This window comes from Protopterus annectens, chromosome 9.part0, assembly GCF_019279795.1.
Source record: "Protopterus annectens isolate FY-2018-M chromosome 9.part0, PAN1.0, whole genome shotgun sequence".
Lineage (NCBI taxonomy): Eukaryota > Metazoa > Chordata > Ceratodontiformes > Protopteridae > Protopterus > Protopterus annectens.
In genome coordinates, this window is record NC_056743.1 from 432,942,964 (window position 1) to 432,962,214 (window position 19,251).

Consider the following 19,251-nt stretch of genomic DNA (forward strand, 5'->3'; position numbering starts at 1 on the left):
AAAATGCATTGCAACAGAGCTTTATTCTTTACTACTACTGATATCCCTTGCATGCTCCATTAATCTTACTTTAAATGACCTCTTTGTCTCCCCAATATAAAATTGATTACAAGGGCATTTGAGGATGTAAATGATGCCCTCAGAGTTACATGTAAAATTATCCCATGTGTTAAAAAATATGCTATTAATTTGTGGAAAATTCCTAACCACAAACTTACACACCTTACATCTACCAAAAGTTAAAGTCCCACTTAATATTACTCTATGTCCTAAATTCATGGGAGGAATAGTAAATGTACGCCTAACTATACAATTTTGAATGTTTTTGGCTCTTCTAAAGGAAATCCCCAGTTTTTCCTTCAAACCATTCAGCCATATTTCTCAGGGAACAAAGATATTCCCAATAATACTTCACCTGCTGTATAATCTCAAAACTCAAACAGCTATATGTAGTTACAAAATAGATGGTATCAATCTATTCTTTATCCCTATTATATGGAGAAGTAGTAAATAACTTATCTACATCACTACTTACCCTTTTATCATTACTTTTAAAAAGCTTTTACAACTTTTATCAATCATTTCTTTACTATATTCCCCTCTCTCAAACATCTCAACAGTTTTACACAATTCTTGTTTGAAGTCATGTTCGTTACATAACCTAGACATCCTGAGGACTTCACCAAAAGGTAATGCCTCCAATGTATGGGTAGGGTGACAGCTTTGTCCATGTACAAACTGTGTCCCCTCTTCGAATTTCCTATTGACTGATGTACACAAATTTTTTCCTTCCACAATACTCAATATGGCATCCAGGAAAGATACTCTGGTCCCTATTTTAAGGCCATCAAATTACAAATGAAATCTATTATTATTCAACTCAGAAACAAAATTTATAACTAAATCTTGTCCCCCTTGTACCAAAAATATTAGGTCATCAATAAACCTATAGTACCTAATAACGTGCTTACGAAAAAAATCATTTCTATATAAATATTCAGTCTCAAAGAGGCCCATGCTCAAATTGGCATACATAAGGGCAAAAGCTGCCCCCGTGGCTGTCCCCTGTTTCTGTCTATATAGACTACTATTGAACTCAAAAATGTTATGAGTTAGACAAAAATGTGTAAGTTCTACTATGTATTCAGTAGATGGACTACTCCCTAAGAAAAATCTAAGAGCCTCAACCCCAAAATCATGCTGGATGTTTGTATATAGGCTCTTCAGATTCAATGTAATCCAATACATTTGATTGTTCCATTCAATATCCTTTATTTTGCCTAAAAAGTCAAATATGTCACGAATATATGATGGTAAAGTCTTTACTATAGGTAACAAATAGCTATGTAAAAAGAACCCTATTTTGTTCAAAGAATATTCACAACCTGAGACTACAGGTCTCCCCGGAGGTTGTGAAAGAGTCTTATGTATCTTAGGAAGGCAGTACAATTGGGCCATCCTACAACCCTCAACATTAAACTTATTAATATCCATTTCAGTACAATATCCCAGTATGTGTCCTTTATTAAGTAGTTCAACATAATTAAGAATAGCATCATTATAAACACAGATATCAGTTCTTTCATAAACACTGCTATTGCTTAAATGTTCCTCACACACAGCCAAATATTGCAGGTAGTGCATAACAACAAGTCTATTCCCCTTATCTGAAGGTTTAGATATTATATCCCGCATCTTATTGAGAGTCTGGAGGGCTTTCCAATCTACCAAATATAAATTGTATTTAATCCCAGATTTATTCTTTATAAACTTCTTGTATGAACCTTCAATAGCAAAATTTAACAAATTTGAGAAATGAACAACATCCTCATTTAAAAATGATGGCATAAAACAACTTTTATATTTAACATAATTAGTATCCAGTCTACAATATGCATTACATTCAACATCTGAAATGCAAGTATGACAACTTTCGTACGAAGTATTAAAACTATCTTCAGACATAGCTGTTATAGTGTCATCACTCATGTTATTACAATAACTTTTTAAGTGCAGTTTTCTACTAAACTTAAAAACATCACACTTAATGTCGTACATACGTGGCAACATAGTTGGTATGAACTTGAGACAGCGATTCAAAACCGCATATTCTAAGTCAGAAAACATATGTCCAGACAAGTTAACCACATAGTCTCTGGAAGTAAATCGAGGTAATATATCACCATTTACCTCTTTTGTAGCCCCTCTGTTGATATTGGTCTCTCTGGGCTTGTCCCTGTGGTTCACGCTGATGTTTCCTCCCCTGTTTTCCTCCTCTGAAGTTTGTGGAATCGTGACGAAAAATCTGGCAAAGTTGTTCCAGGTGCTGAGCTGCTGGTAAAGCAGGAAATTTTGTATTATGTCCTAAATCTTCCTCAAAACAGGTGTTCTGATCCTCTGAAGCTGAGAAGGATGAATTGTAGTTGTTAACATTCTTACCATCTCTTTGAAACCTTACGTGATTATGTATCTTCTTTCGGGTGGCTCTAGAGATGAAAGCTTTGCCATTTTCGTAATCACGAAGGTCCCGGAGTAATTTCCCTTTCTTCCTCTCAAATAATTCTGTTTCATATTCTCTCAGTCTAATATTAATATCAAACAGAAAGTCATCAAGCACATGAGCAGAAGCTCCAGAGGCTAAAGTTTCACATACCGTTTTAATCTTGGCTCTTAGTTCCTTTTGTCTGACCCTATCCCGTTCAATAAGAATGTTCACCAATTCGGATTTACATTTATGTTCAGCTGCCACCTATTGTTTATGGAATGCAATATCTGTTTCTTTTTCCAAATTGAACAGAAGTGTAGGGTCTTTATAAATTCTCAATCCACATGGTGTAATATCTAAGTCAATATACTTCTGTAGACCAGATACATTAAAAAAGTTGCAGTCTCTTTCCACATACACTTTTACAACTGGTCAAACAGAGACTTACTTTCTTCAGTGAGGGACGGTAGAAGCTTCCAACCCACATTGTTAAAAGGGTTAAGGCAACGTTTATTCCTTTCTTCCACCCATCTCTCCCATGCTGTATGTAATGTAGAACCATTACTAGCCACATTTCTTTGTTGTAAACTACGATCCACACGATCTGTAGAATTGGCTAAGAAATTGTCTAAAGACATCTGAGTAACATCAACAGTATCATGAAAGATACATGGCAAATGAAGTTGTGTCTCACTGGCCATGAAAAATGAACAATAGCAACCAACAAGCACAGCAAAATAATAAGATGCAACCAGTCAGTAATCCAAAAACTTTAATGAGCTCTTTCCCTCTAACATCTCGGCTGTAGCCCTCAAGGAGTAAAGAACCTTAGAAACACATACGCTTTAAATATTAACAACAATCAATAATTAATTATACAATTAAAAAATTAGAAAATTAAACAATAAGATTAAACAATTAAAAACTAAATTAATATTCTCCAATTCAATTCTATATTCAACCCATTAGGGTATAAAATACCAAATTTTAAAATATAAACAGATTCTTTACATAACTGTTTTTTTAATTATTTACATCAAATTGAGATACATTAATTTTCTCTATCACTGTCCCTTTTAGGCCCTCATTACTGCCTTGATAAAATTTCTTAAAATGCATTGCAACAGAGCTTTCTTCTTTGCTACTACTGATATACCTTGCATGCTCCATTAGTCTTACTTTGAATGACCTCTTTGTCTCCCCAATATAAAATGTATTTTAGCCTAGCCATACTCACTACAATTCGAATGTCCTACTTTGGTAATCCTGCTGAAGGGAAGGAGTACTCCAGTAATCTCTGTGGCACGTACTATAACTGCGTAGTGCTGTAGTGTAATAAACTAGTTAGGTGGGAGTTCTAATCCCAGACATGACAGGTGTGTGTGTGTGTGTGTGTGTGTGTGTGTGTGTGTGTGTGTGTGTGTGTGTGTGTGTGTCTGTGTGTGTGTGTCTGTGTGTGTGTCTGTGTTTGTAACTTGTATCCCGTGTGGAGGTTGTTGTGAGTGTGTAACAACTGGGCCCAATGTGGAGCGGGTTTTGCAAATTTCCTATATGGTGGCCCTATTATATATCACAATGCCCACCGTACAGGGATATCAGATGTGAAATAGCTGAGAGGCTAGAGTGTAAATCCCTACCCATACATGTGAAATCAAGGCCAGGCAAACATAGTTAGCAACCCCAGTATCACCCAGAGCACATTCTCAACCCATGTCTCATACACACACACACACACTTGCCTAGGCAACAGCCAATATATGTTGGTAGTACACTTCATATTGCACACTGATAGTAACTATGGCATGATTGGAGTGGGCTACAGAGGGCATGGCACCCTGTACATCTGTCCACTAGCCACGTACATGCAGACAGTGCACCTTCCCCATGCTCCCCACTGAACACCTGTGGTGGCATCAAATGTGACCCACAAAGGACATACCATGCCTGAATACATGCCCTGTATGGACAGATGCCACTGACACCAGGGAATGCAGGTAGCATGATATCAATTAAGGTGCAGGGTAAACCTGCTGTCCATTACCAGTTCCCGCCACAGGAGGCAAAGACTGGCACATCTAATGATAATCTGTGTTCACAACATGGGCCAGACTTCCCAGGTACAGTTCCACATGTCACTGTACATGGATGTGGGAGGTGTGCACATCACAGACACCATCCATGTCATGGACTAAGGAACACATAGATGGCAAGTGATGCACAGCATTGGCCACACACAATAGTCACCCAGGCGACTGGATGGTGGATACAATACCTACCTGTGTGGGCAAATCCAGAAGCTACAGCCCTGAGCAACAATGCAGACCACTGTCATGTAACCTGATGCCAAGGTATACCCATCACCTAGCCGTGTATAGCCGTCTGGCAGAGTCGACCACCACACACCCGTGCAGAAATGCACCCATACATGTCAATACTGGCACCCTGTGTGTTTGTGTGTTGTATGATGCACATGATCACATTCACACTCACTACAACCCCCACTGGTATACTGAAGCATGCTGTCTGATTTCAGACACCTCCCCATACCCTTTGCCCATATAACCTCCGTATGATCCCGTGTCATACCTGCACAGTAATGTGTTGTGGCAATCTCACTAGTGAAGAGTTGTATTCCTGGCCCTGCCAAGTGTGACAATGTGTGTGGATCCCTGTGACAGTGTGGCTGTGTTGTTGTTGACACCTGTTCATGCGGACAGGCACGTGTACTATACCTACTGTATAGCTACCATATCCTTGTTGCAGATGTCACTCACCATCCCATATATGTTCTGAAGGCTCCTCACCATGTAACCTATGTGGTGCATCCAATCATTGCATAGGAATGTGATAGCACTACATAGTCGACAGGGATTTGATACCCTGTTCTGGTAGGTGTGTGACACAATCATGCTTAGGTTTTACTCTCCCACCCCTCTCTGACTTGTCTGTGACTCTGTCTGCCTCTCTCACTCCCTCTCTGATGGATGTGAAGACTTATGCCTGCTTTGCTTAGGCAGCAGCATGTGTATTTTAAGTGATGCTCATGATCAGCTGATGGCCTCTGCACAAATTGTAGCCCTCCGCTAGCTGATTGGATGTGGAACAGTTGCAGTAGCATTCCCACAGCCAATTGCATGGAAACACACTCCAATATCTAGGAACATCATGTTGGTGTTGGGGCCTTTCTATTCACTCTGAGCAGGAACTCAATCTGTTGTTTGGCAAACAGCATCTCAGATGGATTGGAGATTTACCTCTAACAACCTACACTGTGGAAACAGGGAAACACACAGGAGGGGGATGTGCCTGACCTGACTACAGACTGTAAGTGCTCCTATACTGCATGTGGAGTAATGTTGGTTTGATAGGGTGTGTGTGGAAATGGCTGTCTTACATGTTTTAATACCTGCCATATCAGTGCTATGTGTATGAGGTCATCTGCAGACTGGGCAGTGTGCGGTGCCTTTGGTTTCATGTGTTACCCACAGAGCACCTATCTGTGAACTGCAGAAGGTAGTGTGAGGACTGCAGTCTGTAGATGGTGGTACCATGACAGTTACTAACTTCATATCCCTCATAGGACAAATGTTGCAACAAAACTTGTTACAACAGTAAATGTATGAAGTTATCACAGCAACATGTCAATATTGGCCCTGTGTATGTTCTTCCAGCCACACCTCTGTCAACCTTTGTACATATGGCAAGCATTAAGAGGTGCATATGTCCTGTATACCATAATTACTGACACCATATCTGATAACAAGCCAGTGAGATAGACTGCTACACATGTTATGTACCGTAGGGCTTATATTTGATGACATAACCTGGACATTCAGTGGTTGTGTGTATAGTACTGAGGTCTGTGTACTTATGGTGAATGTCGACAGTGTGTGTATTGTAAATATGTACTTTGGCCTGTGTACAGATTGTGGTAGATGTCATTGTTCTTGGTCCCGTCCTATCTGATGTTACATGCTGCTCCACTGTATGTTACCATATCGGTTTACATGTTTGTAGAGCCATACACACATCCCATACCACTGACATGCATCGGACCACACTGTGTAGCGGCCCAGTATATGTACGGATTGCCTGTGAATGGCACATATAAGGATGGTGTTGAACAGATAGTCCATATACTGTAATACTATGCTAGCGTACCATATGTGGCTGTGTTCACACTGGATGTAGCTATGCACTTTCACACAGGTGTATCTTACCCTGTGCTGTGACATGCCTGTAGAGACTGCTATATATATGCAGGTACATGTGCATTCCCCCATAGGAAATGTAGGTCAGTGTTGAGCCAGTCTGTCTGTAGCCTGCACAGTGCTTTGTTACATGCCTAGCAGCTTAGTGTACTTACCCAGAGAGATGTCATGTCCTGATACTTGCCAGATGTACTGCTGCCGGGCCTCCCTTAACAGTCATGTATGTCAGACAGAGCAGTGGGATGCTGTACAGATGTATGTCAATATCTAGTGGGTAGGTCAATGGCCGTTAAAGCATTAGGTAGTACAGCTTACCGTTTTATGTATTTATTTGTATTTTATATGGCAATGTGGTATACTTGATTTTGGTAATTTAAAGAAAAAAGACTGATACATAAGTTGTATCAGTCTTTATTCTTTGAACTGCCTATTTGTGTATTTTCATACTGATTTGTGCTGTTTTTTACTTTGATTTTGGCAATTTAAAAGAACAAAGAAATATTTTTGTCTTTAAGTTATTTATTTACATTTGTTGCACAGTTGTCAACCTTTCATCCCAAAACGTGTAACACTACCTCTCATAAAGTTGACCAAATCAGCAAAATGTGGAATGCTTACTGACAGCTTATTAATAATTTCAATTAGGATGCTCACGGTGATGAAGTCCATGCCCAAAATCATACATTGTGCATAAAATGCATGTGTAGGCTTTTAAGGAGCAGTGAAGGGTGAGAGGCTCAAGTCACAGCCATTAGGAGTTAAAGGTGCACACTCAAAAGAGCTGTACTGGAGGGAATGAGGTTTATACACCTAAACTACCCTCCTCACTGAACCCAACCCCACGAACGGATCGAGACCAAAAAAACTGCTGTGAATTTATTATAACCTCCTGCAGTCAGCATTTTATAAAAAAAACTTCTTTCTAAAAGAACAGCAACAAGGTCATTATCTGTTACAAAGTTACACTTTAAATGTATTTAGTAATTTTATGGTCGACTCTGGGGCTCACAGCACTAGTAATACTGGGTTAAGTTCTCCCCCCTAGCAATTCCTAATTCAAGCTCTATACAGTAGGTAAAGGGAAACAGGCATACAGACTTTACCCCACTTTGGCCGGTTCTTTCCGGCTTTCCCTGGTTAGACTTTACTGATTATCTCTGTAAGCTCTGTGATCTCGGGGTGGCTGAGGAAGCCACGTGGAGCTATCATCCTCCAATGATTTTACTGTTACTATAGCCATTCCTGTAAACGGAAGCAAGGTTTTTTAAAATCCACTGCCTCGTGCCATTTTTTTCTTACTGTTCTTCACATCCCAGTTACTAGTGTGTGAAGAGCCCTTTCTGTGGTAGCAAGTGGCTGTACATATCCATTTTGTTCATCATTTATATTTAATTTCATTAGAGGAACTGCTAGATATGCATAATTGTTCTGTCGTATCTATGTAAGGCATGCGGGCATGAAAGTTTGTGGTAGTACAAACAGGTGGGATATCTACTGCCCTGTATAATTGTGTGCTTAAGGAAAAAGGCATATTTTGGAGCGTATTTAGCTTTAATATCACTTTATGCATGCTAAAAGTTTCAGTTAAATTGAACAGTGGCAGTTTGATTTATTTATTTTGGATCAAACTGACTGCTTACACATATTTAGAGTGTTTATTTGTGTTACTATAGTGTGTAAATAGTTGTTTATTCGCCTATAGCCTCAGTCGGCCTCCTAGGACTGCTTATGTAATCTGCTTTTCTTTTCACTGTGAATGAATGCAACTGTAACTGCTGAAAACTTACAATAAGAGAAGTAGGTACACAGGCTTGTGTTCTGACAATGCTTAAGTGACATTTTATCTTAGGTATCGAAGAGTGAGGCTTTTACACGGGAATAAATTGGGCTATCAGCACTGAGATAGAGTTGTTATCTCTGAATGAAAAGATAAGCGGTGTAGTGGTTTGTGCTTGGTTAGAGAAATAATTTGGCGGCAATGGGCACTATATGCTTATTCCCCACCTGTGTGCTTATCTGTATTCAAGACTTTAACTGGGGAACATTAGTACTTTCAAGCTTGTGTTTACCATGAGCGAAGCACAATTTAGGGCTATCGGAATAATGAACAGACTAAGCGCAATATACCAGATTACCTTGCAAACTAAATACCTACAATCTTCCTAAATCCCCTAGTAGGAAGCATATTTTGTTTATTCCCAACTGACACCTAGAATAGCGTATAGCAAAGTGCTTATAGGTCCCACTGTATTGCAAGGCCAACCGTTAGCGCAATAGGTATCTATTTAAATGTCTGCTCATGAAAGTGATAAAGTCTCAGTGAATACTACGGTCACATGTTTTTCTAGGTATACACCTAATATCTGATCATCTTTATACCTGTAAGGTACCTCAGCTGATAAAGGGGTCAGGCATTGTCAACTAAACTTGCTTAACTACAGCATTGTACATCAGTTATTTTATTAGCATCCAATGGTAAGGGGCTACCTGTTAAACAGTATTGTATTTTGCTTTTGCCTCTCAGTATCTTATGTAAGGATTTATTTACCTGCTGCATATGTCTGTATAGTGAATGTTATCACATTAGCAACATACTAAAATGCACATATTTCTCTTCTCATCTTTGAACCTAGGTTTATACACCTAAACTACCTTTCTTACTGAACCCAACCCCATGAACGGATCAGGACCAAAAGGACTGCTATGAATTTATTATAACCTCCTGCAGTCAGCATTTTATAAAAAAACTTTCTAAAAGAACAGCAACAAGGTCATTATCTGTTATAATGTTACACTTTAAATGTATTTAGTAATTTTATAGTCCACTCGGGAGCTCACAGCACTAGTAATACTGGCTTAAGTTCTCCTTCCCTAGCAACTCCTAATTCAAGCTCTATAAAGTAGGTAAAGGGAAACAGGCGTACAGACCTTACCCCACTTTGACTGGTTCTTTCCTGCTTTCCCTGGTTAGACTTTACTGATTGTCTCTGTAAGTTCACTACGCTCGGCTTACTCCACTCACTTACCCTGCCCCCAATTCTCACCCACCCCCACTACCTCTAGACTTATACCTATACACTCCTCCCACGAACTCCATAACCAATCACAAAACAACCCAATAAACACCTCCTACCAATCCTCACTGACTTCAACCCATACACACCTACCACTAATTATCACACTCCTACTAATTATACACACATACCTTTATAACCACTCAACATATATGCAATCAACACCATCACCCTTGCACTACTAGCTATATCCTATCACCTCACCTCCTATCACATGACTCTTCCTACCACCATTACCACCCCAGCAAAACATACATCCACCTTCTCAATCCACACCAAACACTATAGCCTACAAATTCCCTCTAGCAGCTAGCATCACAACATAATCTCTCTAGCATCCACAACACTTATCAAAACAACTACAAAATCACTCTCCACACATAAGTACATACACATTCTTACTAAGCTATCAAAACTTCTTCACCATATCAGTCACCAACTAAGATTGGCAGGTGACATACACCCTAATCCAGGCCCAAACCCTGACACACACTCCTCCTCCACACCCCCATCCAATAACCCACCCTTACTCTCTAGACCAAAGAATAGCCTACTCTTCCTAAACGTAAACATACATAGCATTAATAATAAAATACATCTACTACCTACTCTAATAGACACCTATTCCCCAAATCTACTAAACCTAACTGAAGCTTGGTTAAAACCTACTACTCCTGACAGTGAATTCCTTCCTCCAGGCTATAATGTAATACGTAATGATAGACTTTCAAGAAAAGGGGATGGTGTAGCATTACTTTATAAAAACAACCTAAAGGTCACCAGTATTGACCCTCCTATACTCCCCCTCAAGCTCTCAGAACTACTGCTAGCCAAACTTGAACTAACCGACAAAAAATCTATAAATATTATAAAAGGATAAATACCACCATGCAATAACATCCCCACTATAGAAGCCCTTTTACATTGATCCAATCAAAACCTACCCCAAGAAACAATTATCCTAGGTGACTTTAACATAGACTGGCATGCATGCTCTAGCTCCAACCCCTCCAACTTTATAAATCTGTATAATTTATCCCAAATCATTAACTCCAGTACAAGGCTAGGTAATAATAAAAGCAAAGAAAGCCTCCTAGACTGGACCCTAATAAACAATGACAATACACTATATCAAGCAGGTGTCCTACCAGACGCTATCAGTGACCACCAGCCCACCTTCCTACTAAAACACAAATCCCATACCAACTCCAACCTGGACCATTAGAAACAAAAGTAACTCTGACATAACAAAATTTAAACTTGAATTACAATACTAAAAGTAGAATCTTCTAAAGACACTCCCAGTAGACGAAGCAGTTGAACTATTTAACAATACCTTCCTAAACATCTTAAACACCAATGTCCCTCCTCACACAAGCAAACAAAAAAATTAAAATAGCCCCCTGGATCACAAGTACCACTAAAACCATGATAGCCCAAAGAAATATTGCTTGGCATCAATGGAGAGCTAATAAAACCATAGCAACCAAACAAGAATTCCAAAAACTCAGAAACGAAACAAAAAACAAATTTTACTAGACAAACAAAACTATTTTTTCAATTTGCAAAATAGACACCAAAACAATCCCAAAAACTCTGGGCAGGACTAAATACACTACTCCACCCCAGCAGACCAAGTACCCCAACACCAGCCACTGTAAAGGATAGCACTAACATTCCAGAAGCCTTTAACAGATTTTTCATAGAAACCAGCTCAAAACTTGTTCATCAACAACCAACACCCACTACTAACAACTCCAAGCCTGATACCAATATCAAATCCACCTTCCAATTCAAACCTGTTCCCACAGATTATATAAAAAGACTATTAGCTAAACTCAAACCAACTAGCCTAGCTGCAGACAACCTTCCAGCCGAATACCTCCAAATAGCTGCTAATGAGATAGCCTATCCAATATCAAGTCTCATGAACAGATCAATAATAGAAAGCAAAATTTCAAGTCTGGAATATAGCATATGTCACCCCACTACACAAACGTGGGACTTGTACTGACCTCACCAACTATCGCCCCACTGCCATATTATCCTCACTAGCCAAAGTATTAGAAAAATGTATTCACCAGCAACTTATGCAATACCTACTTCAAAACCAACTTCTCACTCCAACCCAACACGGATTTCGACCAGCCCACAGCACAACTGCCATCCTCTCGTTCACCAATCTAATCAACCAGAACCTAAATCTAGGCAATCTAATATCAGCCATATTTTTAGACCTATCAAAAGCCTTTGACATGGTCAACCATCCCAAACTTCTGGAGTCCCTTTAAGTCCTTGGACTAGCCGCTAACTCACTAGCCTGGTTTCAGAATTACCTAACAGGTAGACAAGCAAGCAGTCAGGTGGGACAACAAACTATCCACACTGCTCCCTATTACAACTGGAGTCCCACAAGGATCAATTTTAGGCCCGCTATTATTTTCCATATTCATCAACGATCTGAATAAGATCACCCAAGATGCAACTGTTGTACAATATGCTGACGACTCAACACTAGTCTGCTCGGCCCTGGCCACCAACCCCCTCACGCTCCTTTCCAACACCCAACAATTCTTCAAAACCACTGAAGCTTAGTTTCTCAGTAAAAACCTGTTACTGAACCCAAAAAAGACCAAACTACTAATTTTCAAAGGAAATAAATCCAACTCAGACACTGATTCTTTCAGTATCACATCTAGTGATGGTACCATTATCTCCTCAGATTCCCACACAAAACTACTGGGTGTTACTACTGACAAACTGAAGTTGGACCTACACATAAATCAAACCATCAAAAACATACACAGAAAACTAGGCAGTCTGTACAAAATGAAACATACTTAAATCAACAGAATGAAATTACCATGGCCCAAACTCTGCTAATATCCACACTTCTATATGCTATCCTTCCCATCACTGCCACTCACAATACCAACTAAATTGACTTGAACTTCAAAATCTCATTACATTCCACCAACTAGTTTATGCAAAAAAACACCTACTATATCCAGACAAAATACCAACTCTATCTAATTTACTTAAAATACATGAAAACCCAAGACAACTACACTCTAGCAGCAGGACCTTAATCAAAATCACCAGGTCCAACAACTCAGCAGGAGGCTCCCTATTTCCTAACTACATAGGCAGAATCTGGAACGCACTGCCCCCAAGATATTACCTCAGCAAGTTCTGTCACTAAGTTTAAACAACTACTAAAGGAATACTTTCTTATTAATAGGTAATGTCCATGCCTTCCCCCAGGCTGACCTCTACTCCTTTATTCCGCAGGACCTTCACTATCAACCTCCAAATACTAATTTACTGCATGTTCTACAATTCTTAATACGCAATCCCCATCTACTAGCAGTTCTGCTGTTCTCTTGTAAACTATATGGGCAAACCATACATACTATCATAATTTCAAGAAAAAATTACTGCTCTTACAATTATCGTGTCATGATACTACAATCTGCAGCTAAAATAGTTCTTCTCTATCTACCTCTAAAATGTGGAACCAAAATATATATTTTTTCTCTCTGTGTATTTCTAAAAAAAAAGTGTATGAGTGAAATGACGCTCTATATGTTTGCTTACCTTTGTATGCCTTTGTAAATTTACAAACTGTGGAACTTTTCTCTCCGGGCCTCTGCTGAAAATGGACATTTATCCAGTCGGATTCTCCTGGTCAACAAATGTAAAATAAAATAAATAAAATAAATAGTATGTGGCCATGGCATCTCTGAACCAGCAGTTAGTATGTGTCAGGACAGACAGGGGTGTGTGAATGCATAACCTACGGGGGCAAATGTATACCAGTTGTTAGGTGTTATACCCATCTACATGGCTGTTCACATCCATATTGTCAGGCTTGGCCCACATGTTTTGCACTAAGGGGTTCTGTGTATACCTCTGGACTGTCCAGAGTGTCAGAATGTCCACATATATTGGCCAATATCTCTGCTGTAGTCAACAGGAGCATTACGTGCTAGCAGCAGTACTGTACTATGATGTCCTTAGGATGTCTGTCAGTAGCCTATGGCGCACAAGTGAAAAGCAGATGTGACCTCTCACACAGACAAAGTCTGTGAAGACACTCACTAATACAGTGGCAATAGGCTACTAATATACCTGCTATAAATACCTGGCATCCCCTTGCACTACGAAATTGGGACTATAGGGGCTGAGGTAGGGCTACACTCCATGTTCAGGACATATGGTGGAAATACATGTATATATAATTATCCAGACATCTATATAGATATATACACACATACATATCGACATATATAGATAGGTATGAATATGTACATAGATATACATATACACACCCAGATATATACATATACAGATATAGCAATATATGTCTACACATATACAGATAGTGATTCATATCCACATATATGTATATCACGCTGCCATTGCTGCCAGCAGTCCACTGCTGTTGTATCCCCCACACAAACGGTGGGGTTGGGGCCATATATGTGTGGGCTTCACCTACACAATACATGTGTGCTCTTATGCAGTCCAGCGTCCAGTGTATGTAACAGTGGTATATGGCCCTGTATTATTGAGTCTAGGGGGGGATGCACCATAAATAACCTAGGCTGTTACAAAATGTGGGGGTATCAGGGGTGAGCTGGCTTAAGGTATCTGGATGTACAGTACCGTACATTTCACCTATATTTACATTACTTACATAACTTGGTTTAATTGAGGACTACTGCCTCCTGCCATACAGACTGTTCTGTTTGTCAGTGTGCCTGTGATGGTGCCAAGTTATGCCTTGTTATGTGATAGTTACATCCCATTTGGTCAACTGACGTCTTTACCACCTAGTGATTGTGTACAGAGTGTAGCTACAGGCTGCTGAACTATACACTTGCATTACTTACTGTTGCTTGTTTGGTATCCTGTGGCCCAGTCTGTCTTTACTACTGTACAATATGAAGGGCTTGCCCTGGACAGCAACAGTTGTGAACCTTTCCACACACCACAACCCGACCTGTATTAGTATAATTGTTTTACAGTTGCATTACTCTGTTTATATGGATGTCAGTGTCTGAACAGCTATATGACATGGCATATAAATCTGTAATAGTACACAAATAAAGGTTTTCCATTTCTGCAAACCTGTGTGTGGTGTTTTATCCTATGACCTCTCTGTGGGTATATATTGCAGGCAACGAATGCCATTTGTATGGGTGGCTCATCCAGTGTCCAGTTGTTAAGGTGTTAACTGTAGGCATAGTGGCTGTTCCATATTGTGTGCACCTACTACATATGTATCTTACTGTACATATCTCCGCGTGTGTATGTGTAGTCATATATATATATATATATATATATATATATATATATATATATATAAAATATATGTATATCTGTATCTGCATATATGTGTCTATGTATACGTATACTGGGGATGTTGATAGCTTCCACATTTTACATTTCCTATTGGAGCCAGATTGTACTGCATTATATGTTACCAATACCAGCCTAACATCATACAGGTGGGATGTAGTACTGGTAACATCTTGTGCCCATGTCAGTTAGCTACTAAATTGCTTAACCTGTGTAGGCATTGCTTACCCCCGTGCAAACAGGCTTAAACCCACTTACTGCTGCTTAAAAGTGCTTATTCCCACTTACCCCCGCGCTAATTCTTTTAAAAGAAAAAAAAAGGGTTGATAGGAAAGTGGTGAAAAAGGGGCACAAAGAGGGAAAGACAGTAGGGAAAATAGCTAGGGATGTGCAGGAAGAGTGTAGGGAAGGTCCATAGCTGACCATTTCTTCTACAGCAACAGCTATGCATATACACTGAATTTAGAGGTAGATTTGGACACTCAAACCCCTGGGAGAGGGGTGAGGACAACAATAATAAGTTGTGATGCCAATTAGATCGGATTACATGTGTCCAGTGGACACGTGTGCGAAATGGACAGCTATGTATGGGACGAGATTTTTTGTGGGAAAAGATTGCCCTTTTTCTTTTTCAGGTGAGAGTGGGATATTGGGGAGAGCTAGTAGGTATATTTGGGGAGGTAGGTTGGGTAGGTTAACAAACAAGATGCATACAGGGGCGGTATATGACACATTGGGGGGTAAACACCTTGATGGGGAGGGATGTTGGAATATCGGAAGCCCACAAGCCCCTAGTGGTAACAATGGGACTCAGGTCCCCACCCATGGGCAGTCACCACTGCACCTTCACAGCCCCGAAGGTGGCTGTGCTGGGAGCTGAGTCACAGAGCCAGGCTGACTCTCTAATTGTGACATGCAGCCCTCAAGCTGGCATAGAAGATCACCAATCTGCTGGTCGATCTCTCTACACACCACAACCCGACCTGATGATGGGTGACAGGTGCCTGTCCGCGCCCACTCCCGGGGAGGCGAGCCCCATCCCCTGAGGCAGTTCCACCCAAAGGTGGTGCAGGACCAACGAACATGGAGGTCTGGGGTTGTGCCCCAGACATGCTGGTGCCCGGTGCTACGACTAGCTGAGGTGGGACAGGTGGGTCTGCTGGGACCGGCCTTCCCAAGCATGCTATAGTGTTTAGATTTCATCATATATGGGTAATAGTCAACACATTCCAGAGTTAGGTATAACAGTATGCATAGATATTTCCATTAACCCAGACACCAGATACGGAACAATTGCATAGCAAACAGAACACATGCATGTATGGGACCACAGCAGTAATAAGAACAGCATGCAAGTATGTTGATGGCACCATGCCATCAACGTCGGAATAATTCAATATAGCACATGCATGGGAACCATTAAAATATTTATTCAACAATTGGACATTATCAGAGTCATTACATACCAGTTGGGGTGGTATGTTAATTATTGTTGGAGATAAGGTGGGGGGAGAAAGATGTCAATTAACAATTAGTATATTCCTGTAGTCTACATTACTTTCCTAGTCAGCACTGTTATCTGTACCTTACAAGTCTTACTACACTACCCTATAGCCTTAGTTTGGGCAGTGATATGGTTGTCGTCATCATTACACATGAACCAGTTTTACCTGCAGTATACACCTCTTACCTGGTATACCTGTGGAGGGAATGTTTGTTAACGCTAACTGTACACATACTCCCGGATTCCGGGTTGATGTTTTGCACTATGCTATCCAACTCTTTCTGCACATACTCTATGGCCATGTGTTGACCACATGCTGTTGTGCCTGGACATATCTAGAATATTGCCCTCTTGCACCTTTAGTGACCTGACACACAGATATACATGCCTTCCTACACAATTATATTATGTAGCACAGTGTGGGTGACAGTGACCAGTGATACTTTATTATTTAGAGAAACTGCAACACTCACAATTCCCTACAATACCAGTGTGAACAGCACCAGTACAGGTTATAAAGGTCTGTATTTCTCAGTACAGTGTCCGTATCCAACGTACCTGTGGGAGCAATGTTTGTTAGCACTACCTGACTGTTGCCACACAAAGTTCCAGATTACACATTAGCATTATGCACATACATCTCACTCTGTTACTGTACACACTCTGGTCACAACTTGACGACACTGGAGTGTAGATAGGACATACCTGAAATATTACTCTAACAGTTTTGGGGGTTACTACAATGACAGGTGTGTTTTCATGATGTTTGACAATCACTTGTATTCCCTGTTTGCTGGCTACACATTTGGCATCATCCCACAGACTTACTAGGGAGACAGGCAGCAGATATGGGCACATATACTGGACATTTTGGCCTCATCTGTAAAGTTGTGGGGTATGCATCTGTATGCAGTCTAATTCCACTCCCAGGATTCAGACCATGGCTGTCTCTGCTACAACTTAAACACTGTCCATCACAGTTGTGTCTGCTATATAGCTATTGCTGTATATCTCCTATCTGCTTTCTGTCTTATTAATCCCCTGTGCTTTTGCATTCTGACTTTGTATTACAACACTCATATACAGATTTCCTAGACAGTGATATGTTGTTGGACAGTGTGGGCGACAGTGATGTGTAATACCTCATTATTCAGAGCAACTGCATATCATTCTTGTATTTCTGGGCACAGTGTTGGTATCTGACAGACCTGTGGGAGGAATGCTTATTAGCACTACCTGAATGTTCCCACACGCAGTACCAGAATCCACATTACTATTATGCACATACATCTCACTCTGTTACTGTACTCACTCTGACCACAGCTTGACAGGTTGGGGTGTAAATGGGACATATGTGGCTTCTTAGTCACATAAGGTATTGGGGAGTTGCTAGTGTGCCAGCATTGTTCTCATAGCTGTGTGTCAAAATGTTGTATTTCCTGTTTGCTACCTATACATCTGGGATCATCCCACTGATTTCCCAGGGGGACAGGGAGATAGGCAAAAGATATGGGCCACTTTACTAGACATTCTGGACATATCATTACAGTTGCAGGGTGTGATTCTGTATGCAGACTACTACCACTGGCAGGATTTGAACTGTGGCTGTGTGTGCTAAAAAAGTGACAGTTCAAATCTCAGTTGCATGTGCTATTCAGTTTTTGTTGCCTGCATTTTCCCTGTTTACTGTCTATGTGTCTCTCAGTTGTAATAAATGGCCTCTGGGGATTACACCTGTCATATACAGGCATTCCTACACATTCAAGTTATGGTGCACAGTGTGGATAACAGTGCTTAATACTACAGTACTATTACATGATTGCATATCTTCATTACCGTATGCTACTGGAATATACACATGCAGTCCAGCAGTTAGACCTGTTTTGTCAGGCTAGTACACTTTTACTGACATACAAACAATATGAGACTCTTACTGCCATATTCTCCAGTGTATGCAGTACTTGCCTTGAACAATACAGGTTTTATACTAGCAATTAATTTGCTACTACTTTTATTTTTATTTCCTATGACAGTAAATGCATGAGTATTACTGACCTGCCTCGCATCGCAACCTCACCAGGCGACTGATGTGGGCCTCCTGGTTCACTGCCCGCTCCGTTGTAGCTGTGGTGGACATAAGAGGAATATTTAGCCATACCTATCCATGCTATACCTGAGCTGGCAATTATTACACACATACTGGGGTGATACTTACACACGTCTGGAACATCCCCCGACGCTCTAGCCTCTTGGAGCCACTCCTGCAAGAGGTCCCACTTAAGCTGCTTCAGGTCGGCATAGTGGTGCCTGACCTGCTCACCAATTTGGGGTATGCCAGTGGTACTGGTGAGGTCATGGGCGAGACGGTCCCAGGCCTCCACCTTATATTGGGAGCCCTGGTACTGGCCATGTAGCAGCCTCTGAGCATGGACTTTAACTAGGAGTCCTGCCATGACCTTGGACTCCTGGATGCACCAGTGCTGCGCCCAGAAGAGCACACCTTCTCCCCTTACTGCCATAGTGCCTGCAAGGGAAAGCTACAACCAGTTATGAGATGTATTCCCGCCATTTGGGTTTAAGTAGGGCCGATTTCCCACACTTTTCCGTGACTGG